This window comes from Bombina bombina, chromosome 7, assembly GCF_027579735.1.
Source record: "Bombina bombina isolate aBomBom1 chromosome 7, aBomBom1.pri, whole genome shotgun sequence".
Taxonomy (NCBI): Eukaryota; Metazoa; Chordata; class Amphibia; order Anura; family Bombinatoridae; genus Bombina; species Bombina bombina.
In genome coordinates, this window is record NC_069505.1 from 630,199,401 (window position 1) to 630,225,667 (window position 26,267).

A 26,267-nucleotide genomic window follows, 5' to 3' on the forward strand; every position below is an offset into this window, starting at 1 on the left:
AAAGAAGCCCCCTGAACTAAACGATGGTGGTCTGTCCACCACGTCAGAGATTGTCATACAATCAGTTTTAAAGATATTAATTGAGATATCTTTGTATAATCCCTGCACCACTGGTTCAGCATACAGAGCTGAAGAGGTCGCATGTGAAAACGAGCAAAGGGGATTGCGTCCGATGCAGCAGTCATAAGACCTAGAATTTCCATGCATAAGGCTACCGAAGGGAATGATTGAGACTGAAGGTTTCGACAAGCTGAAACCAATTTTAGACGTCTCTTGTCTGTCAGAGACAGAGTCATGGACACTGAATCTATCTGGAAACCTAAAAAGGTTACCCTTGTCTGAGGAATCAATAAACTTTTTGGTAAATTGATCCTCCAACCATGTTCTCAAAGAAACAATACAAGTTGATTCGTATGAGATTCTGCTAAATGTGAAGACTGAGCAAGTACCAAGATATCGTCCAAATAAGGAAATACCACAATACCCTGTTCTCTGATTACAGAGAGAAGGGCACCGAGAACCTTTGTAAAAATCCTTGGAGCTGTTGCTAGGCCAAACGGCAGAGCCACAAACTGGTAATGCTTGTCTAGGAAAGAGAATCTCAGTAACTGATAGTGATCTGGATGAATCGGAATATGCAGATATGCATCCAGCAAATCTATTGTGGACATATAATGCCCTTGCTGAACAAAAGGCAGAATAGTCCTTATAGTTACCATCTTGCATGTTGGTATCCTTACATAATGATTCAATATTTTTAAATCCAGAACTGGTCTGAAGGAATTCTCCTTCTTTGGTACAATGAAAAGATTTGAGTAAAACCCCAGCCCCTGTTCCAGAACTGGAACTGGCATAATTACTCCAGCCAACTCTAGATCTGAAACACATTTCAGAAATGCTTGAGCCTTCACTGGATTTACTGGGACACAAAAATCTTCTTGCAGGAGGCCTTATCTTGAAGCCTATTCTGTACCCTTGTGAAACAATGTTCTGAATCCAAAGATTGTGAATCGAATTGATCCAAATTTCTTTGAAAAATCGTAATCTGCCCCCTACCAGCTGAGCTGGAATGAGGGCCGCACCTTCATGTTGACTTGGGAACTGGCTTTGGCTTTCTAAAAGGCTTGGATTTATTCCAGACTGGAGATGGTTTCCAAACTGATACTGCTCCTGTAGGGGAAGGATCAGGCTTTTGTTCCTTATTGTGACGAAAGGAACGAAAACGATTAGTAGACCTAAATTTACCTTTAGATTTTTTATCCTGTGGTAAAAAAGTTCCTTTCCCTCCAGTAACAGTTGAAATAATAGAATCCAACTGTGAACCAAATAATTTATTACCCTGGAAAGAAAGGGAAAGCAAAGTTGACTTAGAAGACATATCAGCATTCCAAGTTTTAAGCCATAAAGCTCTTCTAGCTAAAATAGCTAGAGACATATACCTGACATCAACCCTGATGATATCAAAGATGGCATCACAAATAAAATTATTAGCATGTTGAAGAAGATTAACAATGCTATGAGAATTATGATCTGATACTTGTTGCGCTAAAGCTTCCAACCAAAAAGTTGAAGCTGCAGCAACATCCGCTAAAGATATAGCAGGTCTAAGAAGATTACCTGAACATAAGTAAGCTTTTCTTAGAAAGGATTCAATTTTCCTATCTAAAGGATCCTTAAAGGAAGTACTATCTGCCGTAGGAATAGTAGTACGTTTAGCAAGAGTAGAGATAGCCCCATCAACCTTAGGGATTTTGTCCCAAAACTCTAATCTGTCAGCTGGCACAGGATATAATTGCTTAAAACGTTTAGAAGGAGTAAATGAATTACCCAAATTATTCCATTCCCTGGAAATTACTTCAGAAATAGCATCAGGGACAGGAAAAACTTCTGGAATAACTACAGGAGATTTAAAAACCTTATTTAAACGTTTAGATTTAGGATCAAGAGGACCAGATTCCTCTATCTCTAATGCAATTAAGACTTCTTTAAGTAAAGAACGAATAAATTCCATTTTGAATAAATATGAAGATTTATCAGCATCAACCTCTGAAACTGAATCCTCTGAACCAGAGGAAACATTATCGGAATCAGAATGATGATGTTCATTTAAAAATTCATCTGAAAAATGAGAAGTTTTAAAAGACCTTTTCCGTTTACTAGAAGGAGGAATAACAGACATAGCCTTCTTAATGGATTTAGAAACAAAATCTCTTATGTTAACAGGAACACTCTGAGTATTAGATGTTGATGGAACAACAACAGGTAATGTAACATTACTAAAGGAAATATTATCTGCATTAACAAGTTTGTCATGACATTCATTACAAACAACAGCTGGAGGAACAGATACCACAAGTTTACAGCAAATACACTTAACTTTGGTAGATCCAACATCAGGCAGCGATTTTCCAGAAGTATCTTCTGATTCAGGGTCCATCTGAGACATCTTGCAATATGTAATAGAAAAAACAACATATAAAGCAAAATTGATCAAATTCCTTAAATGACAGTTTCAGGAATGGGAAAAAATGCCAGTGAACAAGCTTCTAGCAACCAGAAGCAAATAAACAATAAGACTTAAATAATGTGGAGAAAATAATGACGCCCATATTTTTTAGCGCCAAAAAAGACGCCCACATTATTTGGCGCCTAAATGCTTTTAGCGCCAAAAATGACGCCACATCCGGTAACGCCGACACTTTTGGCGCAAAAACGTCAAAAATGATGCAACTTCCGGTGACAAGAACGACGCCGGAAATAACAAATAATTTTTTGCGCCAAAAAAGTCCGCGCCAAAAATGACGCAATAAAATTAAGCATTTTCAGCCCCCGCGAACCTAACAGCCCACAGGAAAAAAAGTCAAATTTTAAGGTAAGAAAAAAATTGATTATTCAAATGCATTATCCCATATAATGAAACTGACTGTCTGAAATAAGGAATGTTGAACATCCTGAATCAAGGCAAATAAATGTTTAAACACAATTATTTAGAACTTTATATAAAAGTGCCCAACCATAGCTTAGAGTGTCACAAAAATAAGACTTACTTACCCCAGGACACTAATCTACATGTAGTAGAAAGCCAAACCAGTACTGAAACGAAAATCAGTAGAGGTAATGGTATATAAGAGTATATCGTCGATCTGAAAAGGGAGGTAAGAGATGAATCTCTACGACCGATAACAGAGAACCTATGAAATAGGCAATACTCTCTTCACATCCCTCTGACATTCACTGCACGCTGAGAGGAAAACCGGGCTCCAACCTGCTGCAGAGCGCATATCAACGTAGAATCTAGCACAAACTTACTTCACCACCTCCACAGGAGGCAAAGTTTGTAAAACTGATTTGTGGGTGTGGTGAGGGGTGTATTTATAGGCATTTTGAGGTTTGGGAAACTTTGCCCCTCCTGGTAGGAATGTATATCCCATACATCACTAGCTCATGGACTCTTGCTAATTACATGAAAGAAATTGGCCCCTGCACCATGCCACAGCTCTGCTGTGGCGCTTACCTGCCCCTGGAATATATTTGCTGTCCTTTGATAGACCGATACAGCTTAGGCCTCACCAGAGCCCTGGACTCTGCTACTATACGATCCGGAGACTGCTGCACGTCTAAGCGCGTAAAAATAATCCATGCCCACCATGGGCGTTATCTGAAATTGACTAAGGCCCGCATGGGTCGCCGTCCAGAGAAGGATAGTCTTTATGTCCGGAAGACACACATCAGAGGAAACATATATATATATATATATATATATAGTGAAGATTGGAGTAGCCGTGTTAGTCCAGTAGATAGATGCTCAAAAAGCAAAGTATTGCAGTACGCAGTGATACCTTTTTTATTGGACTAACATAATATTTAAAAGATAAGCTTTCAAGAGTTTTCCTCTCTTCCTCAGGTCTAAAGCAATACTGATCATTCTGATATAGATACACATCACATACAACAAATGGAAGGGAGGAAGGGGGGTGAGAGGGGGGTCATAAAAGCAGAGAATGTGTCTGAAGGAGAAAATAGCTGAGAATAGCCAGAAAGAATAAATAAACAGAGGAGAGTAAATAGGCCAGATGAGAGGAAAAACAAAAAGGAAAAAGAAACCAATATAGAACAATAAAGCATACTTTTCTCTTATACCTAATATGATCAACAAAAATAAAACAAATACAAGAGAATACAAAACAAGCAATATAAGGAATCGAGTTAAAACAATAACCCTAATTTAATTGGTTGACCCTGTAACAGCATAACAGGTCCTCTATATCGAGCGGCAAGGCACAGTCCAAAGAAGGAGAGTCTTTATGTCCGGAAGACACACATCAGAGGAAACAGTCATGGATTACCCAGAGTCCAGTTCTGGGGCTGGTACCAGCATGCAAAGCAAAGAATGGATCCAAAGATAGTTCAGCAACTTTCACTGCAGTATGGTGGTTAAAACAAGCTTGACAAAAGGTCTTTCATCTTCATCTTTTCTTTCTTTAAAGGTTTACTTGCATTCAATCTTTAATCTTTTGAAGAGTGCATTTATGGAATTTTGCCTGTACAGATTTTACCTAAATATGGAAACTAAAAAATAATTCAGATAGTGTCTTTTAATCTCTGGATACAGCTGCATACTCTCATCCTGCAAATACAAATATAGTGTTAAGAACCAAATAGAAAAATAAAACATTTTAGGCATCTGAAATATGAGAGCAAAATAAAACACAGAGAGACAATGAAGAGATAGAATCCACCAGGGAGGGAAAAAGGAGTGGGGTCTGGGTATACAGGCTACGACCTGGGAGGCCATCAAGGTAGATGATGTCCGTGGCCAGATTCCCAATGAAGGAAAGTTCTAGACAATCCTAGGGACATAGTACATCCTGCATAGGGATAGGACAGGGAAATTTAGGGCACAGCTGGTGGTTAGGCAATAACATTGTGAGAGGAGATTCAAAACGTTTTAGGTTCACCTCCTAAAAACAATCACCCCCATTACATAAAGATACTCATCAATACTATACTCATCAATACTTCCCCCTTGTTGGTGTGAAACATCTCATGTGACACGCAAACACAACATAACAAGAAACTAAACGACAAATCATGCACTCCACTCTTGCAGAGACAATTCTCAATAGCAAGCAAAATCAAATACACTTCACTATTCAATATACTGTCCATACAGCACGATTCCACACGCAGTCACAAAAGAGAAAAACATAACAAAGAAACATTGAAAACCAATTGTTCTTGTCTGTAACAAAACAAAACATTAGCTGCCGACACAAACTTCAAACAATCACAATTAACCTGAAATTCAACACATATTCTGACATTCCCTGAAACGCAAAACACCATGCAAATCAACAGTTAAAGGACATACTAGTATAAATGAAACTTTCATTATGCAGATAGGACTTTTAATTGTAACCAACTTTCCAATGTACTTTTCTCATCAAACTCGCCTTTTTCCTCTTGATATTCTTAGTGTAAACTAAACATAGGTAGGCTCACATACCAACCTCTAAGCCCCCGAGGGCCGCCTCCTATCACAGGCTGTTTAAATCTCTTTGCAACACCATGAGACAAAATACACGTAAGCCATAGAAATAAAACTGTGTGCTGGAAGAAGGCCCTAGACACAAGGCATGTCAAAACTATAATCAGATAAATTAGCAAGTTATGTAAATGCAGTAGAATCAGATAAATTGTGCATCATTTGTTTGCCGTCCCCTATTGCCTTAATATAGGGGTGTTTATCGTAGACACATTATAGACCACGGCTTAGCTGTTAAGCAGCAATCAAACTTATTGCATTTATAGCTGTAGACTGGTTAGTAACCATATAGCTATATATTTGTTAAAGTGTCACTTAAATCAATTCGTTAAATAATATGTCATTTATTTATTGAACTCAGTGGGGGTTATTTAAATAACAAAGAGTTCTGTAATATCTGTGAGATACAGTTTGACAGCAGACGGCCACAGAAATAAAATGATCATTTTTTGTTAGATTCTGTGACAGAATATAATATAAATACTTGTTTTTTTGTAGTTAGCAATTTATATTTCTTTCATGTAATTAGCAAGAGTCCATGAGCTAGTGACGTATGGGATATACATTCCTACCAGGAGGGGCAAAGTTTCCCAAACTTTGCCTCCTGTGGAGGTGGTGAAGTAAGTTTGTGCTAGATTCTACGTTGATATGCGCTCCGCAGCAGGTTGGAGCCCGGTTTTCCTCTCAGCATGCAGTGAATGTCAGAGGGATGTGAAGAGAGTATTGCCTATTTGAATTCAATTATCTCCTTCTACGGGGTCTATTTCATAGGTTCTCTGTTATCGGTCGTAGAGATTCATCTCTTACCTCCCTTTTCAGATCGACGATATACTCTTATATACCATTACCTCTACTGATTCTCGTTTCAGTACTGGTTTGGCTTTCTACTACATGTAGATGAGTGTCCTGGGGTAAGTAAGTCTTATTTTTGTGACACTCTAAGCTATGGTTGGGCACTTTTATATAAAGTTCTAAATAATTGTGTTTAAACATTTATTTGCCTTGATTCAGGATGTTCAACATTCCTTATTTCAGACAGTCAGTTTCATTATATGGGATAATGCATTTGAATAATCAATTTTTTTCTTACCTTAAAATTTGACTTTTTTTCCTGTGGACTGTTAGGCTCGCGGGGGCTGAAAATGCTTCATTTTATTGCGTCATTCTTGGCGCTGACTTTTTTGGCGCAAAAAATTATTTGTTATTTCCGGCGTCGTTCTTGTCACCGGAAGTTGCGTCATTTTTGATTTTTTTTGCGCCAAAGGTGTCGGCGTTACCGGATGTGGCGTCATTTTTGGCGCTAAAAGCATTTAGGCGCCAAATAATGTGGGCGTCTTTTTTGGCGCTAAAAAATATGGGCGTCATTATTGTCTCCACATTATTTAAGTCTCATTGTTTATTTGCTTCTGGTTGCTAGAAGCTTGTTCACTGGCATTTTTTCCCATTCCTGAAACTGTCATTTGATCAATTTTGCTTTATATGTTGTTTTTTCTATTACATATTGCAAGATGTCTCAGATTGACCCTGAATCAGAAGATACTTCTGGAAAATCGCTGCCTGATGTTGGATCTACCAAAGTTAAGTGTATTTGCTGTAAACTTGTGGTATCTGTTCCTCCAGCTGTTGTTTGTAATGAATGTCATGACAAACTTGTTAATGCAGATAATATTTCCTTTAGTAATGTTACATTACCTGTTGCTGTTCCATCAACATCTAATACTCAGAGTGTTCCTGTTAACATAAGAGATTTTGTTTCTAAATCCATTAAGAAGGCTATGTCTGTTATTCCTCCTTCTAGTAAACGTAAAAGGTCTTTTAAAACTTCTCATTTTTCAGATGAATTTTTAAATGAACATCATCATTCTGATTCTGATAATGATTCCTCTGGTTCAGAGGATTCTGTTTCAGAGGTTGATGCTGATAAATCTTCATATTTATTCAAAATGGAATTTATTCGTTCTTTACTTAAAGAAGTCTTAATTGCATTAGAGATAGAGGAATCTGGTCCTCTTGATCCTAAATCTAAACGTTTAAATAAGGTTTTTAAATCTCCTGTAGTTATTCCAGAAGTTTTTCCTGTCCCTGATGCTATTTCTGAAGTAATTTCCAGGGAATGGAATAATTTGGGTAATTCATTTACTCCTTCTAAACGTTTTAAGCAATTATATCCTGTGCCATCTGACAGATTAGAGTTTTGGGACAAAATCCCTAAGGTTGATGGGGCTATCTCTACTCTTGCTAAACGTACTACTATTCCTACGGCAGATAGTACTTCCTTTAAGGATCCTTTAGATAGGAAAATTGAATCCTTTCTAAGAAAAGCCTACTTATGTTCAGGTAATCTTCTTAGACCTGCTATATCTTTAGCGGATGTTGCTGCAGCTTCAACTTTTTGGTTGGAAGCTTTAGCGCAACAAGTATCAGATCATAATTCTCATAGCATTGTTAATCTTCTTCAACATGCTAATAATTTTATTTGTGATGCCATCTTTGATATCATCAGGGTTGATGTCAGGTATATGTCTCTAGCTATTTTAGCTAGAAGAGCTTTATGGCTTAAAACTTGGAATGCTGATAAGTCTTCTAAGTCAACTTTGCTTTCCCTTTCTTTGCAGGGTAATAAATTATTTGGTTCACAGTTGGATTCTATTATTTCAACTGTTACTGGAGGGAAAGGAACTTTTTTACCACAGGATAAAAAATCTAAAGGTAAATTTAGGTCTACTAATCGTTTTCGTTCCTTTCGTCACAATAAGGAACAAAAGCCTGATCCTTCCCCTACAGGAGCAGTATCAGTTTGGAAACCATCTCCAGTCTGCAATAAATCCAAGCCTTTTAGAAAGCCAAAGCCAGCTCCCAAGTCAACATGAAGGTGCGGCCCTCATTCCAGCTCAGCTGGTAGGGGGCAGATTACGATTTTTCAAAGAAATTTGGATCAATTTGATTCACAATCTTTGGATTCAGAACATTGTTTCACAAGGGTACAGAATAGGCTTCAAGATAAGGCCTCCTGCAAGAAGATTTTTTCTTTCCCGTGTCCCAGTAAATCCAGTGAAGGCTCAAGCATTTCTGAAATGTGTTTCAGATCTAGAGTTGGCTGGAGTAATTATGCCAGTTCCAATTCTGGAACAGGGGCTGGGGTTTTACTCAAATCTTTTCATTGTACCAAAGAAGGAGAATTCCTTCAGACCAGTTCTGGATTTAAAAATATTGAATCATTATGTAAGGATACCAACATTCAAGATGGTAACTATAAGGACTATTCTGCCTTTTGTTCAGCAAGGGCATTATATGTCCACAATAGATTTACAGGATGCATATCTGCATATTCCGATTCATCCAGATCACTATATGTTTCTGAGATTCTCTTTCCTAGACAAGCATTACCAGTTTGTGGCTCTGCCGTTTGGCCTAGCAAAAGCTCCAAGGATTTTTACAAAGGTTCTCGGTGCCCTTCTCTCTGTAATCAGAGAACAGTGTATTGTGGTATTTCCTTATTTGGACGATATCTTGGTACTTGCTCAGTCTTCACATTTAGCAGAATCTCATACAAATCGACTTGTATTGTTTCTTCGAGAACATGGTTGGAGGATCAATTTACCAAAAAGTTAATTGATTCCTCAGACAAGGGTAACCTTTTTAGGTTTCCAAATAGATTCAGTGTCCATGACTCTGTCTCTGACAGACAAGAGACGTCTAAAATTGGTTTCAGCTTGTCAAACCTTCAGTCTCAATCATTCCCTTCGGTAGCCTTATGCATGGAAATTCTAGGTCTTATGACTGCTGCATCGGACGCGATCCCCTTTGCTCGTTTTCACATGCGACCTCTTCAGCTCTGTAAGCTGAACCAGTGGTGCATGGATTATACAAAGATATCTCAATTAATATCTTTAAAACCGATTGTACGACAATCTCTGACGTGGTGGACAGACCACCATTGTTTAGTTCAGGGGGTTTCTTTTGTTCTTCTGACCTGGACTGTGATTTCAACAGATGCAAGTCTGACAGGTTGGGGAGCCGTTTGGGGGTCTCTGACAGCACAAGGGATTTGGGAATCTCAGGACGTGAGATTACCAATCAACATTTTGGAACTCCGTGCAATTTTCAGAGCTCTTCAGTCATGGCCTCTTCTAAAGAGAGAGTCGTTCATTTGTTTTCAGACGGACAATGTCACAACCGTGGCATATGTCAATCATCAAGGAGGGACTCACAGTCCTCTGGCTATGAAAGAAGTATCTCGAATACTGGTATGGGCGGAATCCAGCTCCTGTCTAATTTCTGCAGTTCATATCCCAGGTATAGACAATTGGGAAGCGGATTATCTCAGTCGTCAAACATTACATCCGGGCGAATGGTCTCTTCACCCAGAGGTATTTATTCAGATTGTTCAAATGTGGGGACTTCCAGAAATAGATCTGATGGCTTCTCATCTAAACAAGAAGCTTCCCAGGTATCTGTCCAGATCCAGGGATCCTCAAGCGGAGGCAGTGGATGCATTGTCACTTCCTTGGAAGTATCATCCTGCCTATATCTTTCCGCCTCTAGTTCTTCTTCCAAGAGTGATTTCCAAGATTCTAAAGGAGTGCTTGTTTGTTCTGCTGGTGGCTCCAGCATGGCCCCACAGGTTTTGGTATGCGGATCTTGTCCGGATGGCCACTTGCCAACCGTGGACTCTTCCGTTAAGACCAGACCTTCTATCGCAAGGTCCTTTTTTCCATCAGGATCTCAAATCCTTAAATTTGAAGGTATGGAGATTGAAAGCTTGATTCTCAGTCATAGAGTTTTCTCTGACTCTGTGATTAATACTATGTTACAGGCTCGTAAATCTGTATCCAGGAAGATATATTATCGAGTCTGGAAGATTTACATTTCTTGGTGTTTTTCTCATCATTTTTCTTGGCATTCTTTTAGAATTCCTAGAATTTTACAGTTTCTTCAGGATGGTTTGGATAAAGGTTTGTCTGCAAGTTCCTTGAAAGGACAAATCTCTGCTCTTTCTGTTCTTTTTCACAGAAAGATTGCTAGTCTTCCTGATATTCATTGTTTTGTACAAGCTTTGGTTCGTATAAAACCTGTCATTAAGTCAATCTCTCCTCCTTTGAGTTTGAATTTGGTTCTGGGGGCTCTTCAAGCTCCTCCGTTTGAACCTATGCATTCGCTGGACATTAAATTACTTTCTTGGAAAGTTTTGTTTCTTTTGGCCATCTCTTCTGCTAGAAGAGTTTCTGAATTATCTGCTCTTTCTTGTGAGTCTCCTTTTCTGATTTTTCATCAGGATAAGGCAGTGTTGCGAACTTCTTTTAAATTTTTACCTAAGGTTGTGAATTCTAAAAACATTAGTAGAGAAATTGTGGTTCCTTCATTGTGTCCTAATCCTAAGAATTCTAAGGAAAAGTCTTTGCATTCTTTGGATGTAGTTAGAGCTTTGAAATATTATGTTGAAGCTACTAAGGATTTCCGAAAGACTTCTAGTCTATTTGTTATCTTTTTCCGGTTCTAGGAAAGGTCAGAAGGCTTCTGCCATTTCTTTGGCATCTTGGTTAAAATCTTTGATTCATCATGCTTATGTCGAGTCGGGTAAAACTCCGCCTCAAAGGATTACAGCTCATTCTACTAGGTCAGTTTCTACTTCCTGGGCATTTAGGAATGAAGCTTCGGTTGATCAGATTTGCAAAGCAGCCACTTGGTCTTCTTTGCATACTTTTACTAAATTCTACCATTTTGATGTGTTTTCTTCTTCTGAAGCAGTTTTTGGTAGAAAAGTACTTCAGGCAGCTGTTTCAGTTTGATTCTTCTGCTTATAATTTCGTTTTTTTTTCATTATAAGATTTAAACTTTGTTTTGGGTGTGGATTTTTTTCAGCGGAATTGGCTGTCTTTATTTTATCCCTCCCTCTCTAGTGACTCTTGCGTGGAAGATCCACATCTTGGGTAGTCATTATCCCATACGTCACTAGCTCATGGACTCTTGCTAATTACATGAAAGAAAACATAATTTATGTAAGAACTTACCTGATAAATTCATTTCTTTCATATTAGCAAGAGTCCATGAGGCCCACCCTTTTTTGTGGTGGTTATGATTTTTTTGTATAAAGCACAATTATTCCAATTCCTTATTTTTTATGCTTTCGCACTTTTTTCTTATCACCCCACTTCTTGGCTATACGTTAAACTGATTTGTGGGTGTGGTGAGGGGTGTATTTATAGGCATTTTGAGGTTTGGGAAACTTTGCCCCTCCTGGTAGGAATGTATATCCCATACGTCACTAGCTCATGGACTCTTGCTAATATGAAAGAAATGAATTTATCAGGTAAGTTCTTACATAAATTATGTTTTATCATTCTTTATAACATAGAACACCAGTACTGCCGCTTTAAATGTAAAGTACAAATCTTTCTCTCTGCGACAAATCCAAACACAAGAGAGAACTTTTTTTTTTTTTAAAAGAAAACCAAAGCATGCACAGTGTTATCAGTCTTTCTCAAGGATAGTAAGGCAAGCTCAAAGTTTCATTTTTACTTAAGGAGAAACACTGTTTACTGCTTAAAAATATAAAATTCACACTAAAACCTGATAAATGCTAATTAGTTTAACCACAACAACAAAATTATTGGATCTAACTCTGTGTATAATTTGATATTCACCATTCTGCAGCTCTCTAGCCACATATAATCAATCGTATATTACACAAAAATAAGCTTTCTACAAAAGAATAACAATAAAATTTCCCCTTTAAATTATTCCCAATGATCCATTGGCCTTACTTATAATAAAAAATGTATACTGACATTCAATAAATAGCCTAAGCAAGCATAAGCAGCATAAAAACACACTCACAGTGGGATGCAGGCTAGTTAAAGGGACATTTTACCCAAACTAAAAAAAAATCTTTAATTGAAGCTGCTAAGTGCTAACACAGTTAAATATACTAGTGTTAGGTTTACAGTAAACCTCATTGTCTTTTCTGTAAATATTCCCTTAAATTCTCAGATGTTATATCAGTTTGCCTGTATCCCTTTAAATATTGTCACTCCTCTGTTTTTTTCTTGTGTTTTTTTTTTTTCTAGTCTCACAGATCGCGACACTAAAATTGTAGACAACTTATCACTTCAGTTTGCATTACAGAGAGAATTAAGGTACACTGCACAGAAATAGCTGCTATCTAAACGGCAGATTTACAAAGAATAATACAAAGAAAGGTCGCAAAAAAATATCTATTTCGCAAACTACTAATACAGTGTTATTGCTATTCATGAACTCCTTTCACCAGAGTGAACTGATCCTTTAAATAATAAGATGACAATTTTCTATTGCTCCGTCTAAGCACTGAGCTCTGATTTTACAGACAAATATAAGATAAGGATTATCTGAGATTCAACCCATTACAATTTACATCAGCTATACACAAACTTACAAATGCAACTTCTCCTACATTTTATACTATGCAGCTTGTATAACAAGTCATGGACAATACATTAATATCAACACTATGTTACAGTAGACTGTCCCTTTAAGGACTAACCATTTATCACGTAAATTACATATGTATATCCCAACCATAATTTAGGCTGCTTGTATGATTTACCACACAAATTCCACCTCTGTACTGTAGCATGACCTGCAGATTAATTTACTTGCAACAGAAACGGACGCACTTTTAGATAAAATTTCAATTACAGCCTATAACTATATTTCATCTTTTGCACTACCTCCATGCACAGACCTTAAAAATACAACATACGTTAACCCATTAATCATACGAGAAACAGTTTCATATTTACCAGAGTGTGACAAAAATCACACACACCATCGCACTTTCAAAGCCACTTTCAAAGCTGTTACTTCACTTGCAAAAACAATATCATATATTTACATGCCAAAAAACAATTATCACTTAAAACTAAAACTGCTTATTAATACCACATACTTAAAACATGCTGTTGACTTTAAAATACAGGTATAAAAAAATAACACTACAAAATACCTCCTTACAACGTCTGATTTCCCAGCAGAGAAACAGAAAGAAACATTTTTACAGCGATACAGACACACAAACCCATTCCATCTCGCATACCAGAGATTCACTCCCTTTTTTCCTTTCTCAGAAAAACATCTATTTCATAGCGTACCAAAGACATATAGAAATACCACAAGATTAACTTGTCACCAAGTTCAAAATGTATTTCATTCTGAATCCCCGCAGAATGGCAATTTTCTGCATGGATTGGGACAATCATTTTCAAATAATACATTCTGTTTTTGGTTTAGAGTAAATCTGTTACACGCATACCACAGTGAGAACCGACAGACCATCACACATTATGCATCACAATATACACAATTTCCTTTTCATTACTGCAAGCAAACAAAAAGTTTTACAAACGGAGCTGCTGTAACAGTTTCTTTTTTTTTTTTTCTGTTCTGTGTGCGCGCTCCGTGGTGGCCCCCCTTCTTTGCCTGCTGCATTTTTTAACACAGAGATTTCTCTATTTACCACACAGCAGTGCTCACTGACAGTGTTTTGAAATGTTTCTGTCTTTAGCAGAAATTATTAACCTTTTTTGTCGACCTTATACATGTAATTTTCTCCCGGCATTATTATCTATAAGCAGATCCCATTCCTCGACACAATAATAGCCACAATAATAACATGCATAGCCACTTAATATTTTCTAAGCACAGCATAATGTTATAGCAGCAAAACACAAATAAACAAAGCAAGCATCAGATATCAACATGAGTTTCAGGTGGGTAACAAAACTCTATTATGGGAATGAATATGGGAAACTTTAACACACGTGAGACTCACTCACTGCCAACATATCCGGGAGAGCATAACTTAAAATCTCCTGTCAAATGGCATTTATTTATTTCTTGCGCGCTTATCACAGACAGGACTCACAATACCTGTCGTAAACCAGCCCAGGACTATCAACCTGGCTGGAGGGGTTATCACAACTGCCGGCAGGACTATAACCTCCGCAAACCTGCGCTTCAACCACAGGAACCCCTTAACCCTTTATCATATATTATCAACACCTATTACCAGACTGAATTTAGGTTCAGATTCACAGAAGGAAAGCATGGTAAAAGCACTCATACTCACCCACTGTGAATCCCACTTCTGACGCCAAAATTGTTAGGTGTTATCCCCGGGGGGGGGGGGGGGTCAGGTCAGGCCGAAGCCGCGGGCCCACTGTACCAGATGTAGGCACATGTAGATTATCTGATAAGGATCCCTTAGAATGACTCAGACCACGCAGCAATATGATCTAAAGCCAATCATGTTTATTGAACAGTGCAAGCCTATCTTATAGACTTCAGTAACAGCATACAGGGTTAAGGGGATGACACGTTTGGACAGCGTCATCTTACACAGTTATACAGAGTAAAATACAGTGTGATTCTGGAAAGTTACTATCTCATAACAATATGTTATAGTCATAATAAGCTAACATCTGCAGAGACAACAAGGTCTCTGGACCATCTTATTGATATAATATTCTTCTGGGCATACAGCCAGGAAGCTTCTACAAGGCCGAAGAGCTAAGGAAAGTACCATAACAAGCACATAGTTCCCACTACATAATAACCCAGTATAATAAAGACTAATCATTACAAAATGGATGCTAATCATCACAAGATGGCTGCGAAGAACAAGATGGCTGCAGTCAGGTTCACATTACCCCTAACATAACACAACTACACAACTCAATTGAAAAACAAACTGAAATCTTTAAGGTAAAATAATGTGGTTGCATAAGTGTGTAACTGGGGATGTAGCTGTGTTCAGAATTAAGCAATCAATTTAAAGTGCCTCTGATTAACCCAGAATAAAGTTCAGCTGTTCTAGTAGGTCTTTCCTGACATTTTCTTAGTCGTGTCCTACACAAAAGCCATGGTCCGCAGAGAGCTTCCAAAGCATCAGAGGGATCTCATTGTTAAAAGGTATCAGTCAGGAGAAGGGTACAAAAGAATTTCCAAGGCATTAGATATACCATGGAACACAGGGAAGATAGTCATCATCAAGTGGAGAACATATGGCACAACAATGACATTACCAAGAACTGGATGTCTCTTCAAAATTGATGAAAAGACGAGAAGAAAACTGGTCTGGGAGGCTACCAAGAGGCCTACAGCAACATTAAAGGAGCTGCAGGAAAATCTGGCAAGTACTGGCTGTGTGGTACGTGACAACAATCTCCCGTATTCTTCTTATGTTTGGGCTTTGGGGTAGATGGCAAGACGGAAGCCTTTTCTTATGAAGAAAAACATCCAAGCCCAGCTAAATTTAGCAAAAACACATCTGAAGTCTCCCAAAAGCATGTGGGAAAAGGTGTTATGGTCTGATGAAACCAAGGTTGAACTTTTTGGCAATAATTCCAAAAGATATGTTTGGCGCAAAAACAACACTGCACATCACAAAAAGAACACCATACCTCCAGTGAAGCATGGTGATGTCAGCATCATGCTTTGGGGCTGTTTGGAACTGGGGCCTTATTCAAGGTAGAGGGAATTATGAACAGTTCCAAATACCAGACAATATTGGCACAAAACCTTCAGACTTCTGCTAGAAAGCTGAACATGAAGAGGAACTTCATCTTTCAGCATGACAACGACCCGAAGCATACATCCAAATCAACAAAGGAATGGCTTCACCAGAAGAAGATTAAAGTTTTGGAATGGCCCAGCCAGAGCCCAGACCTGAATCCAATTGAAAATCTGTGGGGTGATCTGAAGAGGGCTGTGCACAGGAGATGCCTTCGCAATCTGACAGATTTGGAGTGTTTTTGCAAAGAAGAGTGGGCAAAACTTGCCAAGTCAAGATGTGCCATGCTGAAAAACTCATACCCAAAAAGACTGAGTACTGTAATGAAATCAAAAGGTGCTTCAATAAAGTATTAGTTTAAGGGTGTGCATACTTATGCAACCATATTATTTTAGTTTTTTATTTCTACTTCCCTATTAAAAAGATTTTTGTTTGTTTTGCAATGGAGTTGTACCGTTTATAGGTCACATTAAAGGTGGAAAAAGTTCTGAAATTATTTATCTTTGTCTTATTTTTTTACATCACAGAAAACCTGACATTTTAAAAGGGGTGTGTATACTTTTTATATCCACTGTCCCGTATCCCCCCTGGAGCTTTAGGTGTACCAAGTGACAATCCATGTATAACTCCCATAGTACATATATAACATTCACTGTCCCTTATCCCCCCTAGAGCTTTAGGTGCACCAAGTGACAATCCATGTAAAACTCCCATAGTACATATATAACATTAACTGTCCCGGGATTACCTCGTCGTCAGACTTTACATCCATTTTGCAGCAGAGTTGGGTTACAAGGGGTTTCCGAAGGGAGGAGCTGTTCAGTAGCGCACGCTGAGACTGGCGTGGTGCATGGAGAGTGAGCAGCTGTGTACAACGATCTCCTGCGGCCATTTCTCCCGTTGTTGGTGCAAGACAGCACCCTAGGGAGCGGGGCAAATAGATTCTGGCCCTGGCAGGAAACCCCCAAAATACTTTTTCCAACGGCTTCCAGTCCGAGCCACAACTTCAATCTGTGAATAAAAAAAAAAAAAAAGAAAAAGAAAAGCTGGAAGAAAGAAAAGAGGCTAAACTATACTGTTAAATCTGTTACCTTGAGCCTGTCGCTATATCTACTACATATGCCTTAAGGACCCAGTCGATAGTAACAGTGTTCACTGGGGTCAGGATTGGCAGCAGCGGTGCCAAGGTTTTTGCAGAGCAGCTGGAGTAGAACGGTGACAAGGGCCGTGCCGTAGTCAAGGGTGGAGAGCGGTGCCCGTTGTGGGGTGGTTACACCTCCTAGGGCTCGCCTAGTGCAAAGGATTCTCCCGGGTCACTGTGGATCATCACATCTGATAGCTGTGAAAGTAGCGATACAGCTGAAGAAGGAAGCTGACCAATCCAAGAGTTGCCCTGCGGTCGAGCCCCCCCAACCTACCAATAAGAAGCGGAGGTGTGGGAAGAACTTTATTTCACGTACCGCGTCTAGACGGAGTACATATGAAGTAACAGAGCAGTGTTAGAGCTATTCAGGCTGAGGAGCGGCCCTACAGGTCCTAAACTGATACAGCTTGAGGAGCCCGGAGCAGGACATGTAAGTTAATTTTCCCGTTGGCTGTTTTTGTTAAACGGAACTAAGTAGCCCGCTAGCTTGCGGCAGTTACTAGCTGAAGGAGAGGTGGCTGTGGTGTTTTCTACCAAATAGATCTAGTGACTGTATTCCTTTTTCCTGGTAAAGAACAAGAAGAGGGGACTTTTCTGTAGTTAAGTTGATTCGCCACATCACTGGGGATATTGCTTGTGAACGTATTGCTCTATCAGCTATATACTCTTGTGCAAGACTCTCAAGTTGTTATTAAAGAGTATTCTGCAGAACTTTAGTTTGCCGCATAGAAGCGGAGGACAAAATAACAACCCAGGAAAGTGGCTAATTACCACACTTGGATAATAGAAAATACGAGAATGCACTATTAAGGATGCGCTGTGTAAGCTGAGATATGTGGGGATAGATAGTGTGCTAACTCTGTGTTGATTTGTTGGGTTAAATTTTATTATTTAAAGGGAGACTTTGAATACGTTATATTGGGTTTGTTTGCCTGTACATATACAGTGATGTGCTGTAAGGGTGGTTATAGGTGCTGAATATTTTTTTATTTCTCGCCAATACATTATCCTTATATTCTCTGGGTCATAGAGAATTAACAACTAGACTTAGGCAATTAAAACTGGGTGTGCAAGTCTGTACTGAAGTGGTATACAAGCACCTATAAAGTAGAGATCAAGCTGAGTTACAAGGAGCTGGAAAGCCAAGTGTATCTTATCTGGAAGGAGACAAGCCCATAGAAATATAAGAACAGCTAAAACTAACTGGTTAAGGTAGTAGAGATTTACAGGCCTGTGTGCACTACTATGCACTATTTAACATTATTGTAGTAACACTACTATAATTGTCACACATTATTTTGAAAATATAGTATAGGGGAAATAAGGGTGGGAGGGGGTTATTGAGACATTGTTTGTTTTTGTTTTGTTTTTTTGTGTTTGAGGGTCTTCACTTCAATGTGCACTTGATTTATTTTCTTTTTTTCTGCTCTATCCTTTATGGATAGATTTATCACTCAGGTGAAATCTAATTCACCAAAAATGCCTGTAAAAATAAAAGATAAAAAAAGTAAAATATCAGATACCAGTTTGGATAGCTCAACAGAAACCAATAAAATGTCCTCTGATTCACAAACACTGATTTCACAGCTAACAGAGATATTTTCCCCACAGTTTGAAGTAATTAAGAAAGAGCTAGGGACTATCTCTGCAGAGTTAGTTACACTGTCCTCTGAAGTTAGGCAGTTTTCGAACAGATTAACTGAGGCTGAGACAAGAATCTCTGAGGTAGAAGATATATCTCATATTCATGGAGACTTAATTCAGAAACAGGAAGCTAAAATGAAAAGCATGCAGTCACGCCTGGAGGATCTCGAGGATCGCTCCAGGCGTAATAATATCAGGATAGTGGGCCTCCCAGAAACATCAGAATATGAGGATTTATTGAAATTCACTTCAATTACACTACCACAAACATTAGGGATGGCCCCTGAGCTGCTACCCCTAGCGATAGAACGAGCACATAGGTTGGGCCCCAAGAAATCTTTCTCGGATGGAGTCATGAGGAACAGAATCTGTATCTTTAAACTGTTAAAATTTCAAGACAAAGTTGAAATATTGAAATTATTTAAAAAAAATGATCCTCCTATTTTTGGAAAGAATCGGATTCTGTTGTTTCAGGACTTCTCATATGAGACGTCAGCTAAAAGAAAACTAATGGCCCCATATTGTTCGCAATTGATAAATAAAGGGGTTAAAGCTCACCTGATATATCCAGCGCGTATAATTATTGAGGACAAAGGTACTAGATATTCTTTTGAGGAGGTGGCAGATGTTAAAAAATTCATAGAGACAGGGTAAAGTGTCATGCTTCATATAACAGAAAGGTTGTCCTATATGGAGCTTGTTTTTTTCTAAATAATAGGGACTATAGGTTAATGAAAGCAGTGAAGTGGTTATATAGTATTTTATGTGTGTTATGTTTTTTCCCTCCCCTTTTTTATTTTTTGGTTTATCGTTTCTTTTCCTTTTTTTTTTTTTCCCTTTCCGCTTTTTTTTTCGCTCTCTCTCCTTCTTCCGTCTGGTGGCCCTCCCCCCCGTGTACTCTGCCCCCCCCATCGTCCCTTCCGTGGGATGTGCTACAGTGATGTTATTGGTGGATGAGGGAGGGAATTAAAATTATATCTTGGAATGTAGGGGGGATAACTTCCCCCGCTAAACGTAAATTAGTAATTAAAACATTAGCTGGGTATAAACCTGATGTGGTACTCTTGCAGGAGACTCATCTTAATGAGCAAGAAGCAGACAAGTTAAAAATAAAATGGGTGGGGGAGGTTCTCTCTACCTCAGGGGTAGCTAGAAAATGTGGAGTTGCTATACTTTTGCACAAAGAATTGGATTACAAGATAATTAATGCTGAATTTGACCCGGCAGCTAGGTTTATCCTCCTTCAGATACAAGTGAAAAATTGGAAATTAGTTATATGCAATGTATATGCCCCAAATGATTTTTCGGTGGACTTCTGGGAAATGATGAAGTTAAAATTGTTCCCGTTTGTTGCAGAGAATTTGATTTTAGGCGGAGATTTTAATGTAACTCCTAGTCCAGAGCTAGATAGACTCTCAAAAAAAAAAAATATAATGACCTACTCTAGATATGCTAAATATTTAAGACAATTTTGTTTAAGGCTGAAGTTGGTTGATGTATGGCGGTTTAAAAATCCGGATGTACTGGCATTCTCATGTGAATCAAAAGCACACCGCATTTTTTCTAGAATAGATCTTTTTTTAATTTCCAAAATATTCTTAATGCAGGATCTAGAAAGTACAATGGGAGAGATCTGTGTATCTGATCATGCTATAGTCTCATTATCCTTACATTCAGGCAATAAAGAAAGAGGTGGAATCTCTAGATTTACTTTCCCCCGGCATTTATACACTAACCCTAAATTTGTTAATTTTTTAAAAATAGTGTGGCAGCGCTATTATAATGAGAATCTAAGTAGTTTTCATAAGTCAGAGGTTTTCTGGGAAGCTTTTAAAGCTGTTATCCGGGGAGAGATTCAAGCATTTGTGAGCATAGGGAACAAAAAGAATAGAGCATGAGAAACTCAAATTATAAACCAAGTCAAGAATACCTATAGAAAATACTGTTCATATCCGACAGCGGCCAACTGGAAAAAATATAGAGAGAATAGAAAAGAAAGAGATCTCTTCCTAAAACAAAAATTAGTAGAAGAAGAGACAAAAATTAATTTACACTATAGAGGAGTACATGGTTGCTCCGCGAAAAATCTGGCTAGACTGTCTAAAGTGAGGAAAAAGAGAAATCTCATTCTATCTATTAAATAAGATACAGGTAGAGTTACCGAGACTAAAGGAATTGTGGAAATCTTTCACACCTACTATCAACAGCTATATAGCCAAATTGAAATAGATAATGTGAAGCAAGATCTTTTTTGGAATATGACAGAGGTTCCTAAAATATCGCCGGATGACCTAACGGTAATTAACGCTCCAATTACCTCGGTAGAAATTAGCAAAGCAATAGATAATTTAAAGCTAAATAAAGCAGCGGGTCCGGATGGACTCCCAGTAGAGTTTTATAGATGCCTAAACAAAGAGATACCTCTAATTTTAGAAAATCTTTTTAATTCTTACTTTTGTTCTCAGAGTTCTATCTCAAACTACTAGGATAAAAATGCGGAGGAACCGGCCTCATATAGGCCAATTTCGGTCTTAAATATAGATTATAAAATTTTAATGTCGATTATTGCATCCAGGTTATCTATCTTTTTATATAAAATTATCCATCCAGATCAAACTGGATTTATGACGGGGAGAAATCCTTCTAAAAATATTCGTAAATTGGTTAATTTTCTGGATTATGCTTGGAATGTGGATAAGAGTAAACAGAGGCCGTTGTGGCAGAATGCGGCTATTCTATCGTTAGATGCGGTTGAAGCCTTTGACTCGATTGTATGGGAATACTTATTTCGAGCATTAGATCAGTTCGGGTTTAAAGGTGAATTTGTACAATTTATCTGTAAAATATACCATAACACTATATCTTTTATTTTGATCAATGGGACCTTATCTCCTAAAATAATACTCCAAAGAGGAACTAGACAGGGATGTCCTCTATCCCCGTTACTTTTTAATATCGCTTTGGAGCCGTTAGCAATACAGCTCAGAAAAGTGTTACCGGGAGTTCGGATGGGTACCCAGTCTCTTAAAACTTTGTTATATGCAGATGATGTATTACTATTTTTAGCGAATATACAACAATCTATTCCGCTGATTCTGCATACGTTGGAAATCTTCAGCTCTTTCTCTGGGTATAGGATAAATTTGGAAAAGAGTGAATTAATGTGTCTAAATAATACTCAGACTAGAGTACCCAACAGCCCATTTAAACAAGTTGACGGTATTAAATACCTGGGTTTGGTCCTGCATAGAAACCCTAGTCACTGGTATAAAGATAATTATGTGCCATTATTCCAGAAAATTATTGCAGATCTACAGGTATGGGCAGCTTTTCCACTCTCCTTGACAGCGCGAGTCAATCTAATTAAAACTATTATTTTTCCGCGTCTGTTGTACCCATTGCAGAATCTCCCGTTATTTATTTTAAATAAGGATATAAAATTAATTAGTGCTGTTTTTTCCAAATTTATTTGGAATAATAAAAAGTCCCGAATTGGGTTGGGAAGACTAATGCAAAAGGTAGATGCAGTAGGATTAGCGCTGCCGAATATCAAACTTTATAACCTAGTTGCCTTGGTTAAAATAGCGATAGATTGGATCGCAGGATCCAGTATAGTAGCCTCTGAAGAAATAGATTCTTTTCTAATTGCGCCATTTGTGTTGAAAGCTATTATACATACCCCAGTACATAAGCTGCAGCAGAATATTTGTTGTCTCATTTCTATTAAGAATATTGTATCCGCCTGGCAGAAATTTTGTATCTTTTTAGATTTGGAATTTTCCTTCTCTGAATTTTTACCTATTATAGGTAATCCGAGTTTTTTACCGGGTTTATATCAAAAAACATTCAGAGAGTGGGCTGGAAAAGGTTTACATTATGTAAAACAAGTTCCTGATGAAGGTTGTCAAATGGCATCAGTAAAAGATATTTTTAGCAAATTCGGGATTAATAGAGCTGATCTATTCGCCTATTTTCAAATTCGGCATTTTGTTGTAGGACAGAAGTGGCGTATCACGACCACAATGATTTGGGCAGATATTAAGTTATGTGTACAAAAATTTATTGCAGGAGATGCGTCGATTTCATTATTGTATGATGTGTTGTTGAGTAAACAGAGCCAGCTTATTCTGGATAAGCTATGTAATGTAGGGGGGGGGTGAGACAGAATCCAGAGGAGGGATGGGGAATGGGAAAATAATTTTTTATTTTTTTTCTCTCATCCCTCTTTTGTTCGCTTATGTGATATGATTCTTTAGTGTGGTATTATGTATACTTGATTTCATAAGTTGACTATGGGTGCAAAAATAGGATATAGGATGAGAAATCCATTTTCTTTTTTGTTTGCTTAACTTTTTTTTTTGTATTGCTGAAATTGTAAGACAGATAGAGCTCATTCTATGTTTCTTCTATGGCAATATTCTGTTTGTATTCTTCATGTCTTTTTTTTGTTGTGGATATATGATGATGCTGTACATAATGTAAAAAATCAATAAAAATTATTTTATTTAAAAAAAAAAAAAAAAAACTGTCCCATATCCCCCCTAGAGCTTTAGGTGCACCGAGTGACAATCCATGTATAACTCCCATAGTACATATATAACATTAACTGTCCCGTATCCCCCCTAGAGCTTTAGGTGCACCAAGTGACAATCCATGTATAACTCCCATTGTACATATATAACATTAACTGTCCCGTATCCCCCTGGAGCTTTAGGTGCACCAAGTGACAATCCATGTATAACTCCCATAGTACATATATAACATTAACTGTCCCGTATCCCCCCTAGAGCTTTAGGTGTACCAAGTGACAATCCATGTATAACTCCCATAGTACATATATAACATTAACTGTCCCGTATCCCCCCTGGAGCTTTAGGTGCACCAAGTGACAATCCATGTATAACTCCCATAGTACATATATAACATTAACTGTCCCGTATCCCCCCTAGAGCTTTAGGTGCACCAAGTGACAATCCATGTAAAACTCCCATAGTACATATATAACATATTAATTGTCCCGTATCCCTCCTGGAGCTTTAGGTGCACCAAGTGACAATCCATGTATAACTCCCATAGTACATATATAACATATTAACTGTCCCGTATCTCCCCTGAAGCTTTAGGTGCACCAAGTGACAATCCATGTATATCTCCCATAGTACATATATAACATATTAACTGTCCCGTATCCCCCCCTAGAGTTTTAGGTGCAACAAGTGACAATCCATGTATAACTCCCATAGTACATATATAACATTAACTGTCCCGTATCCCCCCTAGAGCTTTAGGTGCACCAAGTGACAATCCATGTATAACTCCCATAGTACATATATAACATATTAACTGTCCCGTATCCCCCCTGGAGCTTTAGGTGCACCAAGTGACAATCCATGCATAACTCCCATAGTACATATATAACATTAACTGTCCTGTATCCCCCCTAGAGCTTTAGGTGCACCAAGTGACAATCCATGTATAACTCCCATAGTACATATATAACATTAACTGTCCCGTATCCCCCCTAGAGCTTTAGGTGTACCAAGTGACAATCCATGTATAACTCCCATAGTACATATATAACATATTAACTGTCCCGTATCCCCCCTGGAGCTTTAGGTGCACCAAGTGACAATCCATGTATAACTCCCATAGTACATATATAACATTAACTGTCCCGTATCCCCCCTAGAGCTTTAGGTGCACCAAGTGACAATCCATGTATAACTCCCATAGTACATATATAACATATTAACTGTCCCGTATCCCCCCTGGAGCTTTAGGTGCACCAAGTGACAATCCATGCATAACTCCCATAGTACATATATAACATTAACTGTCCTGTATCCCCCCTAGAGCTTTAGGTGCACCAAGTGACAATCCATGTATAACTCCCATAGTACATATATAACATTAACTGTCCCATATCCCTCCTGGAGCTTTAGGTGTACCAAGTGACAATCCATGTATAAATCCCATAGTACATATATAACATTAACTGTCCCGTATCCCCCCTAGAGCTTTAGGTGTACCAAGTGACAATCCATGTATAACTCCCATAGTACATATATAACATATTAATTGTCCCGTATCCCCCCTGGAGCTTTAGGTGCACCAAGTGACAATCCATATATAACTCCCATAGTACATATATAATATTAACTGTCCTGTATCCCCTCCTGGAGCTTTAGGTGCACCAAGTGACAATCCATGTAAAACTCCCATAGTACATATATAACATATTAACTGTCCCGTATCCCCCCTAGAGTTTTAGGTGCACCAAGTGACAATCCATGTATAACTCCCATAGTACATATATAATATTAACTGTCCCGTATCCCCCCTAGAGCTTTAGGTGCACCAAGTGACAATCCATGTATAACTCCCATAGTACATATATAACATTAACTGTCCCGTATCCCTCCTGGAGCTTTAGGTGCACCAAGTGACAATCCATGTATAACTCCCATAGTACATATATAACATTAACTGTCCCATATCCCCCCTAGAGCTTTAGGTGTACCAAGTGACAATCCATGTATAACTCCCATAGTACATATATAACATTAACTGTCACGTATCCCCCCTAGAGCTTTAGGTGCACCAAGTGACAATCCATGTATAACTCCCATAGTACATATATAACATTAACTGTCCTGTATCCCTCCTAGAGCTTTAGGTGCACCAAGTGACAATCCATGTATAACTCCCATAGTACATATATAACATTAACTGTCCTGTATCCCCCCTAGAGCTTTAGGTGTACCAAGTGACAATCCATGTATAACTCCCATAGTACATATATAACATATTAACTGTCCCGTATCCCCCCTAGAGCTTTAGGTGTACCAAGTGACAATCCATGTAAAACTCCCATAGTACATATATAACATTAACTGTCCCGTATCCCCCCTGGAGCTTTAGGTGCACCAAGTGACAATCCATGTATAACTCCCAAAGTACATATATAACATTAACTGTCCTGTATCCCCCCTAGAGCTTTAGGTGTACCAAGTGACAATCCATGTATAACTCCCATAGTACATATATAACATTAACTGTCCTGTATCCCTCCTAGAGCTTTAGGTGCACCAAGTGACAATCCATGTATAACTCCCATAGTACATATATAACATTAACTGTCCCGTATCCCCCCTAGAGCTTTAGGTGCACCAAGTGATAATCCATGTATAACTCCCATAGTACATATATAATATTAACTGTCCCGTATCCCCCCCTAGAGCTTTAGGTGTACCAAGTGACAATCCATGTAAAACTCCCATAGTACATATATAACATTAACTGTCCCGTATCCCCCCTGGAGCTTTAGGTGCACCAAGTGACAATCCATGTGTAACTCCCATAGTACATTTATAACATTAACTGTC

General features: G+C 38.3%; 1 long non-coding RNA gene across 2 annotated transcripts in view; it reads right to left on the reverse strand.

Annotated features, from left to right (window-relative positions):
* Positions 1-3,820: 3,820 nt before the first annotated feature.
* Positions 3,821-26,267, reverse strand: part of LOC128636162 (uncharacterized) — a 42,000-nt gene continuing 19,553 nt past the window's right edge. Inside the window, exons 2-3 of one of the 2 annotated variants that reach the window (XR_008398677.1) lie at positions 16,843-17,105; positions 3,821-4,627 (exon numbers count right to left, since the gene is read on the reverse strand). This is a non-coding gene — a long non-coding RNA (uncharacterized LOC128636162). The remainder of the gene's footprint in view (positions 4,628-16,842; positions 17,106-26,267) is intronic. The other variant, XR_008398678.1, reaches the window with a different exon arrangement.